This window comes from Leucopleurus acutus (assembly GCF_964270905.1).
Source record: "Leucopleurus acutus genome assembly, chromosome: 20".
NCBI classification, from domain to species: Eukaryota; Metazoa; Chordata; class Mammalia; order Artiodactyla; family Delphinidae; genus Leucopleurus; species Leucopleurus acutus.
In genome coordinates, this window is record NC_139162.1 from 26,592,754 (window position 1) to 26,618,454 (window position 25,701).

Below are 25,701 nucleotides of genomic sequence, written 5' to 3' on the forward strand. Positions count from 1 at the left end.
ATGCCCTGGAGCCGCCCACTCCTGGACTGGAGCATCCACCTATGCCCCTCTCTGGCTGCCATCTTGTTAGGAGGCATGGGCAAGAGCCCCACGACCACTGCGTTCAGCCCTATGGGTGCCCTTGGCCCCTGCAGCCCAAAGGACACCCACACATTTCCCTCCTCCCTACAGAGGGAACGCCGACACGAACCCACACAGCTGGAACCTGGTGGCCCGTGTTCTGGACCTGGAGTCCCCGCTGGTGTGGGTTCCTCCTACTCTCTCAGCCAGAACTACCAGACCAATGACCAACAGGTGGGTGGCTGCACCACTCAAGGTGGGGACAGGGAAGACGGAAGGAAGGGGAAGGAAAGGAAGAAGGGCAAGAAGGCTAGATGGAGGTAGAGGGAGGACAAGAGGACGGGAGCTGGAGGAAGAAAGGAAATGCCTTCTGTCTCAGACAAGAGGCTGCAAACTGTGGCCTGTGAGCTGTAGCCATTCAGCCCGTGGATATGTTTTCCTTGCCCTGCCTATTAGAGCGAAGAAAACTTGAATTTTGGTTGCCACCGTTTACACAATTGAGAGATTTCACTTAAAAATTCACACTTGTGACTTCTGTTAAAAAGTCAACTCTGAGCCTGCATTTGCTCTTAGTAACACCCTTCTGGAGCGGAGGTGCAGCAAGGGTAGTGGCTGTAGAAGACCCTGTGCTCTCCAGTTTACCACTGTCCCCACCAGGCCCTGTTGCCTGACACCTGTCTGCTTCACCCATTCATGTTTTCTGCCTAGTTCCTGCAGGCAGTAGGTTTGTGGCCCCTGCTTTTGAATCAAAGAATGCCAAACCTCACCCTGGGGGCTGATAGAGAAAGGATAATAATGCCTCCCTCCTACATACAAGGCAAGCTGGACAGTGTCATGGTTAAGAGTCAGACTGCCAGCTTCAAATCCCAGTTCTGCCATTTCCCGGCTATCTGACCTTGGGCAAGTTCCTTTAAATATCCTGCGCCTCAGTTTCCTCATCTGTGACATGGGATGCTAATAACAGTACCTATCCCACAGGGTCATGCAAAAGATTAAGGAAGTGCATACACACAAATGACTAGAATATTGAAAACACTCAGTGTCAGCTATCATGATCATCATCCCCAAGGCTGTCGCAGAGATCAGACTGTATATGAAGAGATACTTTGTGAGCCTCTGGGAACTGAACGAAGATGAGGGATTTATCAGCTGGGCCAGAGGAAGCCTGAGCCAGCTTTGAAGCAGGTGGTGACCAGGCAGCTGACTCTGCAAGCTACTCTTTGTGTGACCGTGGGCAAGTCACTCACCTTTCCTGAACCTGAGTTTCCCCACCTATGAGTTTAAGGAGCCAGACAAAATGATCTCTGGATCCTCATTTTCTTTTTTTTTTTTTACTTAATTAATTTATTTTTGGCTGTGTTGGATCTTTGTCGCTGCGCGCAGGCTTTCTCAGGTTGCGGCGAGCGGGGGCTACTCTTCATTGTGGTACGCAGGCTTCTCATTTTGGTGGCTTCTCTTGTTGCAGAGCACGGGCTCTAAGCGTACGGGCTTCAGTAGTTGTGGCACGTGGGCTCAGTAGTTGTGGCTTGCGGGCTCTAGAGTGCAGGCTCAGTAGTTGTGGCGCACGGGCTTAGTTGCTCCGCGGCATGTGGGATCTTCCCGTACCAGGGCTTGAACCCGTGTCCCCTGCATTGACAGGTGGATTCTTAAGCAGTGAGCCAACAGGGAAGTCCCTGGACCCTCATTTTCTTTTTTTTTCTTTCTTTCTTTCTTTTTTTTTTTTCGGCCGTACACACAGCTTGTGGGATCTTAGTTCCCCAACCGGGGATTGAACCTGCGCTCTGGCAGTGAAAGTGCGGAGTCCTAACCACTGGATCTCCAGGGAATTCCCTGGACCTTCATTTTCTAATCTGAAATTGAATGCAACAATCTTCTTCTTAGTAATTTACTGTGTGCCAGGTACAGTGCTACACATGGGGGAAACAGCAGTGAAGGAAGTGGTCCAGTCCCTCCTCATGGAGCTTACAGTCTAGGGCAGAAGCAGACATCAAAGTAGTCATTACAAGTGTGAGGAATATGGCAAAAGAGGAGCTAGAGGGGATTGGGAAGCACAGAGCAGGGAGATGTACATCACCCTTGGCCTCAGGGAACAAAGCCCAGTGATTGTGGAGGAAAAGAGTCTACTCACAGAGTGTAAGCAGGGACCAAAGGCTTGGAGATAGGGAAAGCTGATGCCTGAGAGGCTGGAGCATTACGTTTAAGAGGGAGGGTGACAGGAACTTCCCTGGTGGTCCAGTGGTTAAGACTCCATGCTTCCAATGCAGGGGGCGCAGGTTCGATCCCTGGTCAGGGAACTAAGCATGTCGCATGGTGTGACCAAAATAAAAAAAAAAAAAAAAAAAGCGGGAGAATCGGGCTGGTGAGCTGTACAGGGCCTGACTACCAAAAGTCTCATAAGCCCCATTAGGGTTAAGGGTGATAGGAAGCTCTGCAGAGTGTGAAGCCCTGGACTGCCTGGGTCAGACCAGCTCTGCCATGTTAAAGAGAAAGGGAGAATGGACCAGAGCGGGTAAGAGGGGAGCTCAGCAAAATGTGCCAATGAGTATATGATCTCTTCTCACCCTTTGGCTGGGGCAGGGGAGCCTGTCTGTGATTCTTTCCCACTTTGACCCCCACCTTGGGCCCCACTTCCTCTCCGTTCAGGGGGCTTCTGACAACTGCCAAGCACTGCTGAATTTCTTTGAAAAGCTCCCCGCTTTTGCCAGCCATGACTTCTGCGTCTTTGGAGAAAGTTATGAGAGTATATATGTGCCCCGCCACCCCGAGCGCACAAATTGTCAAGGGTCCATTTTCTATCAACTTCAAGTAAGTCTCAGGTCCTTGGCTCCTGAACAGGTGTAAAAGGCCAGCACTGCCCAGTAATCTTTATCCTGTCCTTCACTCTTCAAATATTCTTTGAGCACCCAGCCTGGCACAGACTGGAATACGGTAGTGACCAAGGCAGTCTCTGCCTTCTAGGTGGGGGGAAAATAGGCAATAAGTGTACACACACATATAAACAAGGTCGTTTCAGAGAATGCTACGAACTATGACGGACTGCTTTAGACATCATAGTTGGGACACCTTCCTGAGTAGGAGACAAGTGAGCTGAATGACAAGAAGAAGGCACGAGAAGAGCCTCAAGAAAAGCAGTCCAGGAAGAGAGAAAAATAAGTGCAAACCTGAGGCAGAATAACCCAGGTGGAAAGAAGGCCTCTGTGGCTGGAGCAGAGTGAGCAGGGGCACGTGGTGGAGTGCCACTGGACAGATGAACGGGATCCTGGGGGCCTTGTAAGCCATGGCAAGGATTCTCTAGGAAGCCATTAGAGGGGTTTTAACAGGAGGATGGATTGCGGGGGTCGGGGGAGAGTAGAAGGAAGGAAACCAGTAGGGCCTGTTCTAGTGGTCCAGGCAGAGATGATGGTGACACATGGACTAGAATGAGAGCACTGGAGGTGGAGATCAATGGAAAGATTCAGGATACATCTGGAACCAGGGATCAACCTCTGACCTTGATCTCTATCCCCTCTGGCCTGTTTCCCCATCTGTACATAAGGCTAATCTGAGACATCAGCTGCTCTGAGATGCTGAGTATGGTTCTCTGTTAATGCTGCACGAGGCAGTATAGCCAAGACACTAAGTGTAGACCTGGAAATGGCACTAACCTGGGTTTGAAACCTGGCTCTGCCACTGATTGGCTGTGTGGCCTTGAGCAAGCTCTTTAGCCTCTCTGTGTCTCAGTTTGCTCATCTGGAAAATGGGAATGCACAAAGAACAAGAAAGAAAGAAAAGGAAATGAATTCCCTGGTGGTCCAGTGGTTAGGACTCTGCACTTTAACTGCCAAGGGCGTGGCTTCAATCCCTGGTCGGGGAACTAAAATCCTCGCAAGCCACTTGGTGTGACCCCCCCCCCAAAAAAAGGGGATGCACACAATAGTACCTGCTTCACAGGATTAGGGTGAATAAAGGAGACAATGAATATGCAGGGCTCAGAGCAGGGCCTAGCACTCAAGCTTAGCCATTATCACTGTTACCAAAAGGAGGGGCTTCTCAGCACTTATTTGTATCTTCTGGTATCAGGGCTTTGGAATGGGAAGGAAATGAGCAACTATCAGCTGGGTGATGATCCTCTGATAGACTATGGTTACTACCATGGCCTCATTGGCAATGAGTAAGTCCTGTATCCTTCTAGTCCTTGGCATGTCAACTTTTTTTTTTTTTTTTTTGCGGTACGCGGGACTCTCACTGTTGTGGCCTCTCCCGCTGCGGAGCACAGGCTCCGGACGCGCAGGCTCAGCGGCCATGGCTCACGGGCCCAGCCGCTCCGCGGCATGTGGGATCTTCCCGGACCGGGGCACGAACCCGTGTCCCCTGCATCGGCAGGCGGACTCTCAACCACTGCACCACCAGGGAAGCCCGGCATGTCTACTTTTGAGATAGCTGGCTCTCTGTAATCCTTAGGCCAGAGGCAGATGATGCCACCAGGCAGGCCAGTTTAGATTGATCAGGGGTAATTAATATGGCAGGAAATGGAGTAACTGCCCTGGGAGTGGAGGTGAGCCCAGGTGGCCACACTCTCACTGCCTGATTCCAGGTCTCAGTCCACAGCCTCTGGACTTCCCTCAACACCTACTACTGCTCTGCTTTTATACCACAGAGGACAACTGTTTCAATGGGGTGAGTCACCCCTCTCCTCGGTGAGGGTTGGAAAGAGGGCACCTCTCTCCTCCTCAGCTGGTGGGAGAGCAAAGGAAAAGAGCTCAGAACCCCAGTGCACAGAGCTGTTCTTACACACACAGAGCACACCCCCCAATCAGTTTACAGCAACCCTGTGAGGAAGGCAGATTGGTGGGACTCACATGGGGATTTAAAAATTCTTATTTCTAGAGGCTGGGGAAATTTCTGAAGATGGTCAAAAGGTACAAACTTCCAGTTATAAGATAAATAAGGGCATGTCCCTGGTGGCGCAGTGGTTAAGAATCCGCATGCCAATGCAGGGGACATGGGTTTGAGCCCTGGTCCGGGAAGATCCCACATGCCATGGAGCAACTAAGCTCGTACAACACAACTACTGAGCCTGCACTCTAGAGCCCGCGAGCCACAACTATTGAGCCCTCATGCCACAACTACTGAAGCCTGCACGTCTAGAGCCTGTGCTACGCAACAAGAGAAGCTAATGCAATGAGGAGCACATGCACCACAAGGAAGAGTAGCCCCCGCTCACAGCAACTAGAGAAAGCCTGTGCACAGCAACAAAGATCCAAGGCAGCCAAAAATAAAATAAAAAAATTTATATATATTAAAAAAAAGATAAATAAGTCCTGGGGATGTAATGTACAGCATGGTGACTATAATTAATAATAGTGTTCTGTATATTTGCAAGTTGCTAGGAGAATAATCTTAAAAGTTCTCATCACGGGCTTCCCTGGTGGCGCAGTAGTTGAGAGTCCGCCTGCCAATGCAGGGGATACAGGTTCGTGCCCCGGTCCGGGAAGATCCCACATGCCATGGAGCGGCTGGGCCCATGAGCCATGGCCGCTGAGCCTGCACATCTGGAGCCTGTGCTCCACAACGAGAGGCCACAGCAGTGAGAGGCCCGCGTACCGCAAAAAATAAAAAAGTTCTCATCACAGGCTTCCCTGGTGGCGCAGTGGTTAAGAATCTGCCTGCCAATGCAGGGGACACGGGTTCGAGCCCTGGTCCGGGAAGATCCGACATGCCGTGGAGCAACTAAGCCCGTGGGCCACAACTACTAGAGCCCACGCAACTAGAGGTCACGCTCCGCAACAAGAGAAGCCACTGCAATGAGAAGCCTGCGTACCACAACGAAGAGTAGCCCCCGCTCTCTGCAACTACAGAAAGACCGCAAGCAGCAGCGAAGACCCAGTGCAGCCAAAAATAAATAAATAAAAAAAAAATAATTAAAAAAAAAAGTTCTCATCACAAGAAGAAAAACTGTAACTATGTGAGGTGATGGATATTAACTAAACTTACTGTGGTAATCATTTTGTAACATATACATATGTCAAATCATTATGGTGTATACCTTAAACTAATACAATGTTATGTGTCGATTATATCTCAATAAAACTAGAAAAAAATGTAAATACATAAAAAATAAAATTTAAAACATTTTTTTTCTTGTTTCTCATTGCTTTTAAATTGCAAATACAATATACTGTCCTCATTTAAAAATTCAGGTAATATTTCCTCCCTATTTTACAGGAAAACAAACTACCCCAACGCCTTCCAGGCAGTAAGGGGCAGACTGTGGACTAGAATTCAGGTTTTTTTGTGTCCAAGGACAGGGTTTCTCCCCTGGTCTCCCCATAGGGCCTCCAACTCTGCCCCCTACCCTGCCCTAATCCAGAAGAAACGTACAAAGGCCTTGGCAAAACACTTAGCAGACAGGCCCTGATCCACATCAGAGATAACATTTTCTCTGACACAGGAGATAGGACTGTCCCCAATTCCGCCCACAGTATTTGCTGTCACACCACTCCTGTCTCTTCCTCCCAAGAGGGTGTGCATATCTGAATGCAAGTGATTCAAATCTGAATGCAAACTTCAGCACTCTATGATTTTTTTAAACCAAATAAACAGCAGGAGGTCTCACAGGGAATGATGACAACTCTGAGGGAATGAGCTTCCCAGAGCAGTGTTTTCTGCCTCTGCTCCCGGGGCTGGTGCTGGGCCCTCAAGGCTCTGATTAGCCATTGCCAGAATCCAAAATGACAAATGCCTCGCATTTTCCTTTGACCCTTGGGTTATTGTGCACAGGGAGCCATCACGGCTCACCAAATTCTGATTTTCACATTAGATTAATGCGCAATCTCACTCCAGATTTCTGCCAAGGGTTTGCCTGCCATGCAGCCTTGCAAAGTTCCTGCTGTGCATGGCCACGTGGAGATAGTGGAATACCACGAGGAGTAGAAAGGGGTGAGATAAGAGGACCACAGAGCCTTGGGCCTATCTAAATGGGGTCAAAACTTAAAAAAAAAAAAAAAATTGTGAATCCTGGCCTCTAGAGCATAATCCAGCCCCCCAACTTTGTGGAGCTGGCTTACAATTGGTAGCTCTCTCCCACGAGGAGGGGAGCAGCAGTGCCCTCAGCTCCCCGTGGTATGGCATGGATGTGTCCCCGGGGGTCAGCTCCAAGACTGCCTCCTGACCCAAGAGGCCAGAGGGCACAGGCTCAGTCCCTCATGCTTTGCTGGCCGTTTTCACCATGTTAGGTGTCCCAGTCAACAGACCCTGTGCCTGAAAGAGTAGCAAATTGTGTTTTTACCCTCAACCCTGGAAAGTCCTTGGACTGATTCCTCTCTGCAGGTCCTGGAAGCTTATGGTATGATTCAGGGCATTGCCCTCAACATCTGCAACCTCTACTCACTCTGCTGAGGGGCACATGGCTACCAGGGGCCTTAACGCTGCTGGCATGAGCAAACTCTTCTGAAGATACCAGGCCAACGTGGCCACCCCAGGAACTGGTTGGTGAGGTGGGATGGGAGACAGTGAGTGCTGTGCCCTGTAGTCTGGAGATAACTATTAGAGGTAATGCTTTTCTCCACCTTTGCAACTAGTCCAATACACCATCATCTCTTTTTTTTTTTTCATGTTCTTTCTTATTTTATTCTTTCTGACAGAGTTTTGAAAAGAATCTTGCTCCAGAAGAATGTTTTTCCCCCTTGGATCTTTTTTAACAAAATCCAAGAACAGAATGAAGAACTTGGGCTGATTATTATTATTATTTTTTAACATCTTTATTGGAGATAATTGCTTTACAATGGTGTGTTACTTTCTGTTTTATAACAAGGTGAATCAGTTATACACATAAAGTTATGGAACGCTTCACGAATTTGCGTGTCATCCTTGTGCAGGGACCATGCTAATCTTCTCTGTATCATTCCAATTTTAGTATACGTGCTGCTGAAGCGAGCGCCACCATCATCTCTTGCCTGGACTATTACATCCTTCTACTTTGAAGATTCCTGCTGCCCCCCACCCCTTTGCTCTCCTGTAGTCTTCTTCTTGCAGTAACCTTTTAAAACTAAGGTCAGCTCACATCCTCAGCTCAAAATCTTCTATGGCTTCTCTTCTTACTAGGATGAAAGCCAAAGTCCTCATCTACCATGGCTGACAGGGCCCCACAATTCTGGCTCCTCTCTGACCTCTTTTTCTGTTACTCCTCCTCTCCCACTGCTCAGCCTCAGCTACAGACTCAGGGACTTTGTACTTTCTGGTCTCCTGCCTGGAACCCTCAGCCACCAGATGTCTGTGTGGTTTCCTCCCTCACTTCTTTCAGGTCTCTGCTCAGACCCTTTATCAGAGAGGTGTCCCCAAACAAAAAGAGCTGCTACCACCTCCCCAACCTTCCCACCTCTGTCACTCCAGCACCTTATTCTGCTCCATTTCTTTTCATAGCACTTAGACTGCTCAACATTATTTCCTTAGTATTATTGTTTATCACAACCCCCTGTTTAAATGCAAGATCAATGACTGCAGGAACTTTGCTTTTTTGCTGCTATATTCCCAACACCTGGCACATAGGAGGCACTTAAAAACTATTTGTTGGGGGGACTTCCCTGGTGGCACAGTGGTTAAGAATCTGCCTGCCAATTCAGGGGACACGAGTTCAATCCCTGCAACTAAGCCCGTGTGCCACAACTACTGAGCCTGCACTCTAGAGCCCATGAGCCACAACTACTGAAGCCTGCGCGCCTAGAGCCCGTGCTCTGCAACAAGAGAAGCCACCACAATAAGCCTGTGCACCGCAACAAAGAGTAGCCCCTGCTCACCACAACTACAGAAAGCCCGTGTGTACAAACGAAGACGAACGCAACCAAAAATGATAAAATAAAATTGATTCTTTAAAAAACAAAACAAAACAATTTGTTGGGGACTTCCCTGGTGGCGCAGTGGATAAAACTCCACGCTCTCAATGCAGGGGGCTTGGGTTCGATCCCTGGTCAGGGAACTAGATCCCACATGCATGCTGCAACTAAGAGTTCACATGCCACAACTAAGGAGCCCTGGAGCCACAACTAAGGAGCCTGCCTGCTGCAAGTAAGACCTGGTGCAACCAAATAAATAGATAAATATTTAAAAAGCTTACCTAGGGCAGCCTTGGACTGTGGACAGCATGGTCTGAGCCGGAAAGAGATCAGAATGTGAGGTGCTCAGGATGGTGGGAATGGGGGGACAGGCAGCACTTCCCCAGGGTCCCCTGACCAGGACAGGTGCGTCCTTGGGATCCTTACTTCTTGGAACTACCACGTGGTGATGGTAAGAGAGGAAGACGTGCAAAGTGGCCTGGCTGCCCCTCCTCTCTCTGTCCTGCCTTCTCCAGGTAACTCACCCTGACAACTCCCATTTGGAGTACAGGGTGGACCAGGGGCTGCTGTGGAAGTCAGAACATTTCCAGACAGAAAGGACTTTGAGGTCATCTAGGCCAACTCTTCTGTTTTACAGAGGAGGATTCTAGAGAGAGAGAAGGACTTAGTCTGCATGGGAAGGGGATGAGCAGAATTACAGAAGGGGCTCAGGGCTGTAGAGCATGGGACGAGCTTGTGGGATCCCAAAATAGCAGCTCTATGAGGTTCACCAAGTATTGGGGGACTGGCATGGAAAATGGGATGGTGGGAGGGAATATCTGAGGCTTTCAACCCCATAACCCCTTCCATACTCTCTGCTTCCAGCCTCCTGATGGCCCCATTTCTGGGGTGCCTGAATGTATCCAGGCCAGGCCGTACCACATACCTGTAGCTGAGCCACACCCTCAACTCCCTCCCTGCCTAGGAACTGTGCAGGTAAGCCCGAGGAGATCTAGCAGCCACTGGCAGAGGCACGAGAGCGTGGATATGACCTCCCAAGATTGGGGGGCCTTCTTGGGAAGAGGTAGGGCAGAGATAGCTGACACTAAGATGTAGGGTAGGGCAGGCTGTTGGTTCACTACTATGATCCCAGCACCTGTAACAGTGCCTGGGACGTGTGGTGCTCCAAGGACAATGGTGTTTCAAGGACAAAGGACAACCCTGCCTGAAAAAGTTTCAGCGTTACACATCCTACTGGACTCTAATCACCATGTTGCGATGGGTACGAAATTCCTGAGCCCACCTGGGCTACGAGACCTGTTCCTCTCTCATCCCAAATAAGGAAAGGCATCTGCCCCATCACACTCCCACTCTAAAGAAGGAAGGTATATGTGCCTCGACCAATCAGAAAACAAAAATTTCACCTCGGACCGTTTCCTTGTTCTAGGGCTATAAAAACTGACTAATAGCACGTGTTCGGGGTTGGCTCTCCCAGACTACTAGGAAGTCGGCCTGCTGTCCTGGCAGCGACCATTCCCTCTAATAAATTCTAACCTCTTTACATTCTGCTTTGTGTCTGGAAATTCTTTTCCAACCCGCTTTCGGACCACGACAGAATACAGTAAACACTCAAATATTTGTTGAAAGAGGAAATGGATGAGGGAGAGGCACCTGTTGCAATTGGAAGAAGATGGGATGGAGGTGGGGGTCCTAGAGCCTAGGCACTAGGGAAACCATCGTTATCCTGCGAGAGTGGACAGGCCCATATCTACAGGCAACTTTTCGCTGATTAAGAGGCAAGGCTGAAAAGGGGCTCCAGGAATCCCAGTTTCCTGGAGTCGACGCCGGATGTCTGGACATCCTCAGCTGCTTCTGCCTGCAGCGCCCAGGTTTGCCCTCAGTACCAGATGCAGTATATGGACATGGTCCCTTTCCCCTGGGAGCTGCTGCAGAATGACCTCTGAGCCCTTGTCTATAAAGGGGGCAGTGACCTGGCTTACAACTTCGTGGGTGGGGAGAGGTCTGTGGAGGCCCTGAAGCAGCCAGTGAGGACGTGATGCCCCAGGGGAAGGGTGGACTCCGGGTGGCCAGGGTGGGGGCGGGATGGCTGCAGCCCTTTCTTCTCCCAGAAGTCAACAGTCAGAGGAAGAGTCACTTCCCAGGCAGCTCTAAGTGGGTGCTGTTGCTGGATACCTTCTGCCTGGGAGAAGAACCCTCAGGAGAAGGAGGAGGACGGAAGAAGATCAAAGCCCAAGTATTTCAAAAACAAAGAAGACCTTGGCCCTCCAGCTGTCTAAACCTGAACTCCTGGGAGGAGACATCACAGGGAGGAGAGATAACTTCTTTCCAAAAGAAATTTATTAGCATTTAAATGTGCCCCAATCCCTCTATCTTAAAAAGTACAAACCCTCCTTTGCCCTCCAGCTACAGCTCTCCTCTGCAGCCTGATCCCATCTGGCTCAAACCCCCTCTCAGCCACAGAAAAGGTCCCACAGCCCAAGGCCTTGTCAACCTCCTCCCTGCTTGACTGCTCAAACACATTGGGTCCCTCAGTCCTCTGGCTTCTGTGACTTCACTCAGCCTCCAGCAGTCCTCAGGCCTCCTGGGTTGGGCTGTTTCCCAGCATGCTGGAGACTCTTCCCTCCTCAACCAGGAGCCTGAGCACAGCTCTTCTCAGGGCCCCGAGGCCTCTGCACTCTGAAGGCTTCCCCAGGGCAACCAAGCCGGCTTGTCAGTGCCTCCATCAGCAGTTCTGGCTCTCAGCCGCCCAGAGCTTTAGCCCACGGCCTGAATGTGTGAAACGCATTCACCTTCAAATTGAACTCACTGTCTCTGCCTCCACACCTGCTCCTCCAGTCTCCCTGCATCAAGAGGCGGAGTTGAGGGTGGGGGGAAGGAGGTGCCCAAGGGCAGACAATCCTTCACTTTTTCTCCCTCACCTTTCACACTCCATCGGATGCCAAAGCCCACTTTGCCCCATTCCCATGGCCACCACCTCCCCTGGACTCCTGCGGTAGCCTCCTGGCTAGTCTCCCAGCAACTTCTCTGGCTGGACACCAGTACTTTCTTCACGCAACAGCCAGTGTGACCTTCAAACAGTGCAAATATGAGCACAACAGCTGTTCCATCCAACCCTTCAAAGGCTCCCAGAGCCCTTAGGATAAAGGGCTGAGCAGAGGCTTAAATGGTCCTCTGGCTGCCTCTCTAGGCTCCAACCTTCCTGGTCTTTTAATTCTTCAAAGATGCCAGTATCATCTCTGTGAGGCTTGGCTCTTTGCTGGAATGTACTCCCTTTCTGCCACTCTGTTTAGAGAACTCCTACTCCCTTTCACATCGTTAGAGAGTCCTTGAATCCCCGGACTGGGTTGCAGGCTCCCCAAAACTCCCTATGTTCCCCCTTTGTTAACATTTATCACATCTGTGATTCTTTGACAGTTGGCTGCTCTGCTAGTCTGAGCAGATGATCATGAGCAACGTCAACCTGCACAGACACCTGAAGTGCCTATTCTGCTCTGAGCTATGTTCCAGGACACAGCTGTTGTTTAATCAAGGATTATCTGTTAAAGAAATGAGGGTTCTGCCCTGGTGGTGGAGGGGTGTGTGTGATGTATTGGGAGGTAAGGCCTTTGGGCGGTGATTAGGTCATAAGGGTGGAACCCTCATGAATGAGATTAATGCTTTTATAAAAGGGATGCCAGAGAACTCCCTTGCTTCTTCTACCATGTGAGGTTACAGCAAGATGTACATCTATGAACGAGGAAGTGGGCTCTCCCCAGACACTGAATCTGCTGGTGCCTTTATCTTGGGCTTCCCAGCCTCCAGAACTGTGAGGAATAAATTTCTGTTTTTATAAGCTACTGGGTCTATAGTATTTTGTTATAGCAGCTTGAATGACATTATTCCAAACGCTTTCTTTTTTACTTGAACGTGGAGTCTGTCCTTTCTTTCACCATCTGTGACTACTCTAAAACCACAGGGCTACAATGACAAATATGGGCCTAGCCGCATCCTCAGGTCAGTGAATGAGGCTAATTAGCCTCAGATTTTTGGGGTTGAAATGGGCCTCCGTAGAGATTCCCCAATATTTTATTCCAAAGATGTTTGCTTATTATTTTCCCTACGGGTTCTGAATTTTGGAAGATTTTTGCCTACCAAATGTGATGAGCTAATTAATGATAGCTGCTGTAGCTTCTGGGGGGGTAGTGTGGGGAAGGACAAATATTTGATTTTCTTTTTTTTTTCTTGGTACGCGGGCCTCTCACTGTTGTGGCCTCTCCCGTTGCAGAGCACAGGCTCCGGACACGCAGGCTCAGCGACCATGGCTCACGGGCCCAGCCGCTCCGCGGCATGTGGGATCTTCCTGGACCGGGGCACGAACCCATGCCCCCTGCATCAGCAGGCGGACTCTCAACCACTGTGCCACCAGGGAAGCCTAAGAGGCCCCCAATATATTTGAATTCAGGGATTCTTGGTCATGAAAAGTCCTTTTCAGGCCAGTGTGGGTGGCTGGTAAGCTTACCTTTTGGGGTTCAGGGAGGGGGTACTGTTTTAAGCTACATATCCTGAAAGAATTCCAGCAAAAGTATTTCTCCTGGATCAGCTTCCAGCATTTAGATTATTGACCTATTCATTCTATAGGTAACATACAGGCTTGAATTGTTCACTAATGATTACCTGGTCTGTCTTTTGCTCCTCCAAAGAGTGACTGTAAACATATTAAAGACAGAGGCCTCTTTTTCTCAGACTTCCAAGACTCTATACTGTATTTGGAAGAGATTAAATGTCTGATGGACTTAATAACCTAGAGAAGGAAGTATGGAATGGTCAAGAGGAATTTGGAAGGGGAGTTCCCTGGTTGGTCCAGTGGTTAGAATTCTGGGTTTTCACTGCTGAGGCCCTGGTTCAGTCCCTGGTTGGGGAACTAAGATCCTGCAAGCCGGGAGGTGTGGCCCTCCACCCTAAAAAAAGGAATTTGGAAGACAATGCTCAACTCATTGCCCCCTCCCACCTTCAGTTGAGGATATCTTGTAAGTTTACCCCTCTAAGATGACAGTAGAGACGGGTTTTAGGTAAACGATGTTAAGTGTAAGTTGGGGGCTGAGGAGCTGAGACAGTGCCCAGAGAAGTCTGTAGTACTAAACGAGAGCTATCTGCCAAGGCAGGGGCCCAGATGGGCGGAGAATGAAGAGTAATCAGGGAGGACACAGAAAGTTACGGCAGAGTCATACAGACTCTGTCCAGCTCAGAAGAATTCCATCAATAATCCTAAAGTCCACGAATCTGTCTAAAGCCCAGGTAGGATTCTCAGACCTGCTCTAACTTGTTTGCAAGCATCCACTCAGTGCTAAACTAACCATGAACCAGAGGAGATGCTTTGTGGCTTTTCCTTTTTCCTCTTAGCTTCTTCCCTGTTCTCTCATGAAAAGAGAGAGAGGGATAAATAACCTTAAAAAAAAGTCAGGAGTTTCCTACACAGTCTTGGGACAAAATCCCGTATTAAAGAGAGAATCTAGGGACTTCCCTGGTGGCACAGTAGATAAGAATCCACCTGCCAATGCAGGGGACACAGGTTCGATCCCCAGTCCAGGAAGATACCACATGCCGTGGAGCAACTAAGCCTGTGCACCACAACTACTAAGCCTGCGCTCTAGAGCCCGTGAGCCACAATTACTGAGCCTACGTGCCACAACTACTGAAGCCCACGCGCCTAGAGCCTGTGTTCAGCAACAAGAGAAGCCACCGCAATGAGAAGCCTGCGCACGACTACGAAGAGTAGCCCCCCTCGCCGCAACTAGAGCGAGCCCGCACGCAGCAACGAAGACCCAACGCATCCAAAAATAAATAAAATTTTTTAAAAAAGAGAGAATCTAAAAATTCAAATGTAAACTCAACTGGAAAACACCAAACTCACAGCAGTATTTTCAGAATCTGTCTCACTCATTTATAACACCCTATCAGACGATGCATCACATTTTTTGGCTTGGAAAGTATCTGATCACTACCGGACCACTGAACATGACAGTTGGGAGATCACCTAGGCACGGGGGTTTCCAAACAAAGGCTTAGAGGACAGTGGCTGGGAATGTAAGCCCTGAAGTCAGAGAGCTTGGGTTTCAAGGCTTGCTTTGCCATTGACTAGGTATGTGACCTTGGGCAAGTGACTCACCTCTCTAAGCTTCAGTTTTATGATCTGTAAAATGGGGTCCCTACCCTACAGGGTCTTGAGGTGTGGATGAGATAAAGCATGTAAAGTTTTACTTTTAGAGTATATTAGTTGATTAATAAACCTATGTGCACATAAGAATTCCAGGACCACACAGTAAGTCTTTGGCTTCCTAGGAGTCCACAGAACACACTTTGGGAGCCAAATCCAATATCCTCAGAATAGTAAAGAGGGAAAAAGAAGTGCAGGGAGGGGAAATGACTTTCCCAAGGTTACACAGAAAGTTAGGGGCACAGCCTGGTTCAGGGCCTGGGTTTCTGAATTCCTCAATGGGCTTTTTGCAATGTGCCTCCCTGGTCATCCTCCCATCAGGGTAGAGCCACCAAAGTCATACCAAAGCCTGGGTGCCCAGGGAGCCAGAAGGTTTGGAGCTTAGGCATTGCTGATGGTCTGGAAGGAGATCAGAATTTAGCTTTAGGCTGTCAGTGAGTTGCTTTGGATAAGACAGTCAAAACTACTATAAATTGGGAACTCCCTGGTGGTCCAGTGGTTAGGACTCCATGCTTCCAATGCAGGGGGAATGGGTTCGATCCCTTGTCAGGGAACTAAGATCCCGCATGCTGTCCAATGCAGCCAAAACACAACAAAACAAAACAAAACTACTGTAAATTGAAGTTACTGACTCTCTGATAAATGGGACTGAAAAACAAGAACACTGAATAAAAAGGCCTTGTATCTCTTCTTCATTCAAGCACCAAACATTTTATAACACAGTTTGCACAGATCTCAACCTCTCAAAGTCCTTTGTGTTCTAGGTATTTTTGCCTCCACCCCAAGCCAATTCAATAAGCCTTTTGTTTCCTAACACTTAGATTTCCCTCTCCATGCTATTTTGGGAAACAAAAGAGTTTGTATACTTCTTCCAGAGCATGGGAAGCACAGTTAATTGGGGGTGAAGGATTGGAAGAAGGCTGAGGAAAGAGGCCAGGTGAGTAATTAACAGCTGGTAAAAATATCCTATTTCTAAATATCTTTGAACCCCAGAACACATAATTGCTAAGTTACAAGGTGATGCAGTGAGCCCTTTGTGATGGTCTCTAGTAAACTAGTTTGTCTGGGCATGATTTCCAACTATGTCTTTCAGTAAAGTGAAAAAAGTACACTAAGTTATCTCCATTAACCCTTCCAATTTGTAAACATTCTATGAGTCTCTCTCTTTTCTAGCAGGGATAGAAGACACCCAGAATTCTTGACAACACACAGTTGAAGGACTTTGATCTCCAGGCTATTTATTGTGCGAATCCTGCAAGTACTAGGCTAAGTCCCCAAGGCACGTCAAATCCTAGCAGTGGTGTTGGTGTAGCTGGGGGTGAGGATGGGGCGTGGGAGGGCGGCACTGGCAGTGGGCAGAAGGGTCTCCCAGAGCAGCCTCAGTATAAAGACAGGCGGAAGTGGGGAAAGGCAACTCAGCTTTATTTCATTCAACTGACTTTAGGAGATTTATGTCTGAGACCTGATTTAGTTGTAGAATTACAGAATTGATCTTAGATAGTTGACCTCTATGGGTGTCATTATCTGTCTCCTTTTAAAAATTTTTTATTTTAAATTATACAAATAAAACATGAATACATCCTCTTTGCAAAAAGTTCAAATAATATAGTAATACACAAAACAAAAAGCAAAAGCTCCCTTTACCCTTCCTCATTCCACTCCCCTCCCTAGGGATAACAACTGGTGTCAGTTTGGGGAAAGGGTGTATCTTTTCAAATCTTTTTATGCATTTATTTATATGTAAATACAAATATAGTTATTTTCTCCTACACAAATGGTAACATACTGATTATACCATCAGTTTTTTTGTTTCGTTTTTTCTTTTTCTGCACTTAACTTTTAAATTTAACAATAAATCTTTGAATTATTCCATATCAGTACCCATAGACTACCTCACGGGTTTGAAAAACTCTGTAGTATTCCATTGTATAACAGTACCATACACTTATTTATCCTCTTCCCTACTGTGTCCAATCTTTTGGGACTCCATTAACAATGCATCAGTGAATATCTTTATATATTCATCTCTGTACAAATCTGCAATATTCACCTGTGGAATAAATTCCTAGACACTGGGTCAATGGGTCTGTGCATTTTCAGTTTTGATAAATTTGGCCAAAATTCTGCTATCCATAGAGGTTTTAGCAATTTTATACAGCAACAAGGTATAGAAGGGACTTATTCCTCATCCTTGGTCTGTTTAGGGGGCCTTCTATCACTAATATCATAATGTTTTAAGTCCATTTCTCCATTTCCTGATTTTTCAACATTTATTTGCTCACATGTCTACCATGTGCCAGGCACTGTGCTAGGTGCTGGGATACAGCCATGAACAGGACTGAAGCAACCCTTGCCCTTGCTGTATGTGGGGTCCCTGGGTATCCTACAGTTGTTTGAAATCACCACTCAGTAAATGTCTGGTGAAAGAGTTTGCCTCTAACCAAGGAATGAGCAGGTGTCAGTAAATATTTCTAGGACGTTAGTGAAATAAGCCAGTCACAAAAAGACAAATTCTTCATGATTCCACCTATATGAGGTATGTAAAGTAGTCAAACTCTTAAAAAATAGAAGGGTGGTTGTCAAGGATTGGGAGGAGGAGATGGGGAGTTGTTTGATGGGCATACAGTTTCAGTTTTGCAAGATGAAAAAGTTCTAGAGATCAGTTGCACAATAATATGCATATAGTTTTAACACTACTATGCGGTACACTTAAAAACAGCTAAGATGGTAATTTTTATGCTATGTGTTTTTACCATAATTTTTTTTAAAGCATTTTTAGGCACAAAAGGTAGTATGAGAGAGATGGCTAGGAGACAAGCAACCCAGCATAGCCTCAGAACGGGGTGATGAGGATACATTTTATTCAAAACTTAAAAGAGCCACCAGTCAACACGTCCTTCCACTCCTCCCACACTCAGCTAGGAACACGTGACCACAAAATCTTTTAAAAAATGTTTCTCTATTCTTTCTCCCGAGAGCAAAGGGCGTAAGTATTCTTTCTGATACCAATTGCAGGGACTAAGCCAAAGAGAGACTGAGCTTCCTACCTCTCTGTAAAGAGTCCCTTCTTCAACAGGCAGAACTAGATGGGAAAGTTCTCTTGACGAAAGTGAGGCAGGCTAGGACCAAACGGGAACCTGGGGGACTACGTTCTCCAGCACGCATTACTCCTCCTAGGGCGCAGTCAGTGACGGAAGAACTCGCACTACGTTTGCGACAGGAACGGGGAGGGGGGAACTACATATCCCAGGATGCAAAAGCGCCACCACTCTAGTTACAGGCTGGCTTGCTTTCTGGGAGCTGGCGTTCCCCGCCAAATGGACAAGAAGGGTGGGGGTGGGGGTGGGGGGTGGGGGTGGGGAAATGTTTAAGATTGGGAAGCCCGGTGGTCTACCAGACTTGACACTTCGAAAGAGGAAGGAGAGTATCGGAAGCCTGTTTTTCCCTCTCTAGAGTAGTGCCCGCGCAAGGTGGCGAGGATTTAAGGGCCCTCTCCTTTATTTATTGTTTCTCAGAGGCAATGCCAGGCCCCCATTGGTCGACGACCTCGAGGGCAGGTGGGAAGTCCGTAAAACCCCAAATCGAAGTTATCTGCGTCTCTCCATTGGCCCTCGCCTCGAGCGCAGGCGCAAGGGCTCCTACTCCCGTCCCTGGGGACTGGTGAGCGGCAATTGGCCAAAGCCCGCGAAGTAGGAGTCTGGATTGGTAGTTGCTACCAAGAGCCTGGTTTCTTCCTTGACTTCTGCAAGTGATAGTGTGTGATTGGTTTAAATCCGCGGGCACCCGTCGGTGATTGGGCAGGAGCCACGGGCGGGGTACGATCATTGGCTGGTGCTGGGGCCCTCCCTCCTCGGGCGGGCAGCGAATGATGAAATGGGAACGGGGAGGGGAAAGGCCGCGACGTGAGCGCGCGACCTCCGGCGCCATTTTGTAGAGAAACAAGCGGAGTTAACCGAAGAGGGGTCGAGGAGAGCCGGAGTCGGGGACCCAGGAGTTTCCTGTGTCCAGCGCCGCCGGAGCCGCCTGAGGTGAGGTGGGCTGGGGTCGGGTGCTGGGGCCGGCGGGCGGTGTCAGCTACGGAAAGCGGGTGCCGGTGCGGGAAGGACCGGGGGTGGTCCCGGGGCCACTGGGAGCGTTTCCCGGCGCTCCGCTGTGTGAGGGGCAGTCGGGACGGGGAAGTGGAGAGGCGAGAGAGGGCGGACTCTCTCCCCTCGGCTGTAGAGTTTTTGGGCTCTGAAGAGAAGAGGCCGAGGCGAAGGCTCCATAAAGCGGAGGGCAGAGCGCGGGATGAGACCCGGGATGGCCCCCGGCCCGGGCCTGGAGGCTCTCAGGGCGGCGGTGGCGGCAGCTGGGGCGGCTGGGCCTCGGTTCGCGCGGACTGCACCCTTCTCAGACCCCCACGAGCTCCTCAACTGCCGGATGGGTGCAGCGGGCATCGGCCCCGGAGGCCTAGCTCCGGGGGCGAGGGGCCCGTGTTTGGAGTACAGGCTCCCAGTTTCTCTGGGCGGACCTGGAACTGCCAGTCCCCTCCCCCGCCCCCAGCACGTTGTCAAATCCCGGGTGTTTCGGGTGTCCGCAGGTGGGAGGGGCGGGCGGGAGAGAGCACTTCCTCATTACTTCTTGCCACAGGTTTTGTTCCAATCGCGCGCCCGGGCGCTCACTCTGTCTCCAAAGTCGGCCCCCATCCACCGGGCCCAGTGTCTGTGCTGTAGTGGCGGTTCCGCTCATCCGTAGGCAGTGCCCGCTTCCTAGCCGAGCACTTGTAGGCCTTAGCGCTGGTGGCAGAGAGACTTACTACAGGTCTTACTAGAGGGTTCCGTGAGGCCAAACGCACAGGTGTTCTTTTTCAGTACCACCCCCTCTGCAGATTTCACACCACCGGGCTCCCACAGAGGAGTACCCTCACTAGGATGGTTTGGAAATGTTGTGTTTAAAGTAAACTTCGAGTAGAAACTTTGCTGCTTGAAGTCATTCAAATATCACAGTTTTTAGGGCTCTAATAAAAAGTATTTTTTTCCTGAAAGTGAGTAATAGCACTTAGTCTCCCTCTTTCTCTAAAATTCGATTGCCTTGGGGAGTTTATTTGACCAGTTAATAATTGAGTGAGTGTAGGTTATTACCGTTTGCGAAAAAAATCATGAACATTTGCCTCATGACAATCCGTTTGATAGGAGTTAGGGATACACGGATGAAAAAATGGTTGGACACGTACAAAATCAGGAAATAGGTCAAACAGAATAAGAACAAACTTGTTTGTGTAGAAGTATTTGGGTTTAATGTGCTCAGGTTGACATTCCTACACATCCAAAGATTGGCAGTGTAGTATTTTAGCTATTAATAAGATATATGGTATCAGTTGAAATAATCTTGTTGTAGGACACTGCAGATTGTTACCTTGTCTGAGGAGAAAATGAGCTGATGATACATAAAGTTTTAGACATATAGTTGTGCTTTGACTGAAAAGGTCCCATGATGATAAAACTTGTTTAGAGAGTTGGTCTCTTTTCAACAAGTGGGGGCCCAAGTCCTTCCGTGGAAACTTAAGTCTAGAATCAAGGCACCAAGATTTGACCATCAATAACTGAAAGTATTACCCTTTCTTGCCTAAGATTGTAATCGTAGAAGTTTTAAGGCAGCCTTTTGTGGCATTATGGTGGAACAGAACTGAAACACTTTTGGTTCCTAACTCACTCGAATGGATCTCTGGCTTAGCTTCTTTCTTTATGGTCTCTTAAATTTCTACTGGGGTTTTAAATCCCAATCTCTTTAATATGGATCTTTTCAGGCTAAGTACTGTGATGTTCTCCTAACTTTGGGTTAAGTCATTAAAAAAAAAAAGCAAAAACAATTGTGAGGACAGAAGAGGAAATGCTTCCTATTTCTTGACAGCATGTTTTAAGACTAATCTCAAATTATCCTTGCTTTTTCCAAGTATGTTTTTGGTTAGATTCTGATCTAGTTATGAAAAGCTTTCTTTTTAGCCAATTTAAATTTATGAACTTGAGTCTTTATTTCATTCTACCACGTAACAGATCTCTGGTACTCAATACCTTGGAAGAGAATTTATCACAATAATTTTAATTGAATGCTCAGATATTTCAAGACACTTATTTTTCATGAGAAGTTTATGATTCTTGAATTAACAAAAGTAGTACCTGCTATGAATTTGGTATATTCTTTTGTAAAAGAACAAAGCTGACTTTCAAGTCAGTTCATATTATTAGTTGAAGCATTTCTTAACCAGCCCTCTGATCAAACTGAACTTCCTGCTGGGAAGTTTCAAAATGGCATCCTACTGAGTCTTATTTTAAGACCTTATATAAAGAAAGATCCAGCAGTTCCTCTTCTGTTTGCTCACAATTTTTCAGAAGCATGTTTCAAAGCTAAAATGGGCTCAAAACCTTTTGCACCCTATATGTACACAGTAGTTAATTTTACCGTACTTTTCATTCATACATTTGCAAGAATGTAGCAAAGCAAATAAAACAAATTATTCGTTGGAAAGCATTGTTTGAGAAGTCACTAATTAGAGGTGTAGACTTAATCTGAAATCCTGTGTTGAGATTTGAAGGAAATGCAGCCTTTGGGAGTGTGGAGCATAGGTTTAAGAAATGCATTTCTGGGGGAAAAAATGCATTTCTGTCTTTAATGCTGGAAGGCTCAGGATATACCTCTAGGCTAAATTAAAATGTTGAATGAGATGTTAAACTGTCTGCAGGAGAGGTGTTGGTTTTATTGTTGTGCTTTTTGGGTTTTTTTTGTTTTTTGGACTAATTATATGAAATGTAACATGGAATGAAAGCATATTGTGAAAGACACCATTTTATTGCTCTTAAACTTCATATTAAGAGCTCAGCATTTTCCCTTTCAGATAATTAGTTTGAAATTTTGTCACCTTGGATTTAGAGCTCTTAGTTTTGAAATGCAGTGTTACTTTTAAATTTTTTGGTAGACTCATGAGAATAGTTACTCCTTTGTTTCAGACCCTGTCTTTTCTGCAGTAGCTTTCTAACTAATCTCCAGTATCTTTTCCCCATCATTTGTTTATTGGATTTCTTTATTACATAAGTAATATGTGAATATGTTCTAATTGTAAATGATTCTGGGAATACAGTTAATTCTTTACATTAATGCCAAATTGTCTACTAAATCATTGGTTTGAAACTAGGCATCCTATACGCCAAAGTGTTTCAAGTACCTTGGCCTGGAGCTTATTGTGTAAGTATTGATCCCTCCCTACTTATAGCAGTATATTACAACTTACACTTTAGTTAAATTTAAGACTGTTGCACAGTGGTTCCCAAATACATTTTTGCCCCTTTTATCTGGAATATCATCGTCTGTATCTACAAAAACATTATCCATCATTCCAGTTCATACTCAGATGTACTGTCTATAATCTTTTCCCTGACTTCCCTAAGCAAAATTGATTTCTTACATTCCTCTTGGCTAGTTTCACTTATCTTTACCATGTATTGCCTTATAAGTTGTCTCATTTTATAGTAGGTAAGAAGTCTCCCATCCTCCAAACATATACATACAGTTGCCCTGAATGGTAATTGAATAATACTTCATTTGTTACAGTTGGGTAGATTTATAGAACATGGTGTTCTTGGAAAACAGTACACTCTGGTTTTCTTTTGAGGATACAGACTGTTTTTCTTGGAGCTATATACTTATAATTCTGTTGACATCTTTTAGAAGGTTAAACTTTGAAATCTAGTCATACAGAATTATGGTGTCATCTGTAGGAAATTGAAGCCCAGGAAAGTGAGGTGACTTCCTTAAGTTTAATGTTAGACCAGGTTTTCCTACTCTAGCCTAATGGTGATTCTGTCTTTCCGTGCTGCTATTCAGTACAAGGAAAAGTTCTGTGAATCTGATCATTCATCATAAAGGTGAGAATAATCTATGATCAACCACTTATTTTTGGAGGACAAGACACAAGATTTGAGTTTTTCATCTCTTCAGTGTGAAAATATAAAACTCTAGTCTGACAAAAAGATAGTCTTTTGCAATTTTTGGGAATGGTCGTTACTTAACCTCAGTGTAATAAACTTGCATTTCCATTGAGGCCTTCAAAGGATGGAGCGACTTAAGTTTTAAAATGTTCTTCAGCACTGTAAATTGAATTGTGACAGATAATTTGAGTAAGTTTTCTTCTGGTGTAGTTACAGTTTTAAGATAAAGTAGTTCTAAGAAGGGTACTCTCTGTTATTATTTTTTAGTTATCTTAAATACATAGTGTATAGCTTTATAATTTTACACATGCTACTGGGAAGATGCTTCTGAATATTCAGTTGATTTCAGATCAAGAACTTGGTTCTTTTCTGATTTTGGAGTAAACATGCTTTTTGGGCTCTTTTCACTTTTTCAGTTTTTAAAAATGGATGGTTATTTGCTAATACTAACAGTTGTTTAAACTATGCTGATGTACAGATTGTAGTAATTCTTCTAGAATTGTGAAGTGCCTTCCCTGGCGATCCAGTGGTTAAGACTCTGTGCTTCTACTTCAGGGGTTGCGGGTTCAATCCCTGGTTGGGGAACTAAGATCCCACATGCTGAGTGGCCAAAAAATAAGTAAATAAGTAAAATAAGGTGAAATAAAATTGTGAAGCTATCCACACAAGGCTATTAAATGTGCTTTAAAAGTTACTATTAAGGTTCTGTTGCCTTTTTTTTGGCCACAGCGCCCAGCATGTGGGTCTTAGTTCCCTGACCCCAGGGATCGAACCCGTGCCCCCTGCACTGGAAGTGCAGAGTCTTAACCACTGGACCACCAGGGAAGTCCCAGTCAACTCTTGATCCATTTGTTTTTATCCTTGGCAAAGCTTTCATTTCAAACCGATTTATTACCTGTTGACCATAATGTTCTTGAATATTTCCTTATCCCTTGCCAGCTGGGTTCTAAAAAAAAGTTTTACACTAGACCTTTCTAAGCCCAGTAATACATAATTTGGGGATGTCCTTGATTTGGATTACTCATATTAGTGCTTTTTGTTCTTTAGGTAATGAAGAGGTAAGTGTACCATGTATATATATCCACTGTTATGGCATGGATATTTTAGGAATATTCCTGTTCCCTTTTCAAACAGACAGTTACACCAAAGATTACAGAAGTTGAGGTTGTCTGTCCAAAGGTAAAATGTAAAAATTACTTGAAAGTATTTCATTTTGATTTTTGTCTTCTTCAATCAGTAAGCCCTCAAAGGATTCTGGCAACTGCAAAACGTTGGTATGGTAACTTACTTTAATATAGTAACCTTGTTTTGGGATATTTGTGTATAGCTTTGTAGGGTTCTTCTGTGTTTGGGTTTTAGTCACTAATTTCCTCTTAATGTGCTATTATCTACCTTGCTTTCTACCCTTGCTCCCCTGTAGTTTATTCTCAGTTCATCATCTGGAGTGATTCTTATATTTTTAAAAATTATATTGTGTCTTCTGCTCAAAACCACCCATTGATTCTCCATTTGTCTTTATTAAAAGCCAAAGAAAGTCCTTTTATCACCTACAGGATTTAGCCCTGCCCTATACCTCTTCATATGTTCCCCCTTCTCCCCAACTTACTCTCTTTACTCTCCCCCTCACTAAGTACTTCACCTACACTTGGCCTCCATGCTTTTTCTCACATATGCCATGTACTCTCTGAGAAAGCCTTTGCATTAACTGACAGTCCCTCTGTCTGGAACATTCTTCTCTCAGATATGTGCATGGCTAAACCCCTCAGCTCCTTAAAATTTCAAATACTACTTTCTCCGTAAGGCTTACTCTGACCACCCTACTTTGCAATCTCCTCCCGCCCTCCTCACCCCCAGTGTGGTTCACCTTTACCCTTGCTATTTTTCCATAGTACTTAGTGTCTCTTGAAATGCTTGATAATTTTTTATGATTACTGTTTCTTTCCCCCATTGGGAATGCAGGGATGTATGCATGGCTGTTCACTGATGTATCTCAAATACCTGACACATAGTAAGTACTCAACAAGTATTTGACTAGGTTAATATACATAATAGTAGTGTGTAAACTGTTTCTCTGATAAGTTTTGGTAGCCACTTCACATTAGCCATATACTATTTCCTACCATTTGGTGGATTTAAGTTGTGCTTGGCTTTGTATTAACTTTGGGGGAAGCCAAACTTGAGGTGTTCGCATGTAGGGCCCACCTGCAGAAAGTGGATGCAAAAGCTGTTTTCTCAGTAAGGACACTATTGATGTTTGGGCAGAATAGTTTATTGGTGGTGCTGTCCTCCTTCCTTGCAAGATGTTTATTGCATCTCTAATTCTCATTGAATACCAGTGGCTCTCCCTTTCAAAATGCTTTTGGAGATGATATTGCCCTCTAGTTTATAAATACCAGTATAAATACCCTTTTGGGGTTCATATTTGTTGTCAGGGTTATTTTACTTAACTTTTATCCAACTATTGTTGGGGTAAGTCACAAGTTTACTTAAAATTATTTTAATTTTACAACAGCATATGTGAAAACACTACATATGGAAAAGGAATACCATATTTCACTGATTCTAAAAGAAATTTTTAACATTTTAACACCTCTGAAATTGGGATGTATCATGTCAGAAAAAAAACTGCCAAATAAAGTTTGTAAGTGATACATAAGATAGTGATGCTATCACAATT

At 46.1% G+C, this 25,701-nt stretch overlaps 1 protein-coding gene and 1 pseudogene across 8 annotated transcripts in view; both read left to right on the forward strand.

Annotated features, from left to right (window-relative positions):
- Nucleotides 1-10,813, forward strand: LOC309976291 (lysosomal protective protein-like; annotated as a pseudogene). Its single transcript has 8 exons — nucleotides 1-65; nucleotides 172-294; nucleotides 2,704-2,865; nucleotides 4,094-4,210; nucleotides 6,265-6,295; nucleotides 7,369-7,519; nucleotides 9,735-9,784; nucleotides 10,732-10,813. The product of its transcript is annotated as a lysosomal protective protein-like (transcript).
- An 8,170-nt stretch (nucleotides 10,814-18,983) lies between these two features.
- The window catches only part of CNOT1 (CCR4-NOT transcription complex subunit 1), a 100,998-nt gene continuing 94,280 nt past the window's right edge, over nucleotides 18,984-25,701 (forward strand). For all 7 annotated transcript variants that reach the window (XM_082862892.1, XM_082862894.1, XM_082862897.1 and 4 more), the window contains exon 1: nucleotides 18,984-19,091. The gene's annotated coding sequence lies outside the window, so the exon portion shown is untranslated. The remainder of the gene's footprint in view (nucleotides 19,092-25,701) is intronic.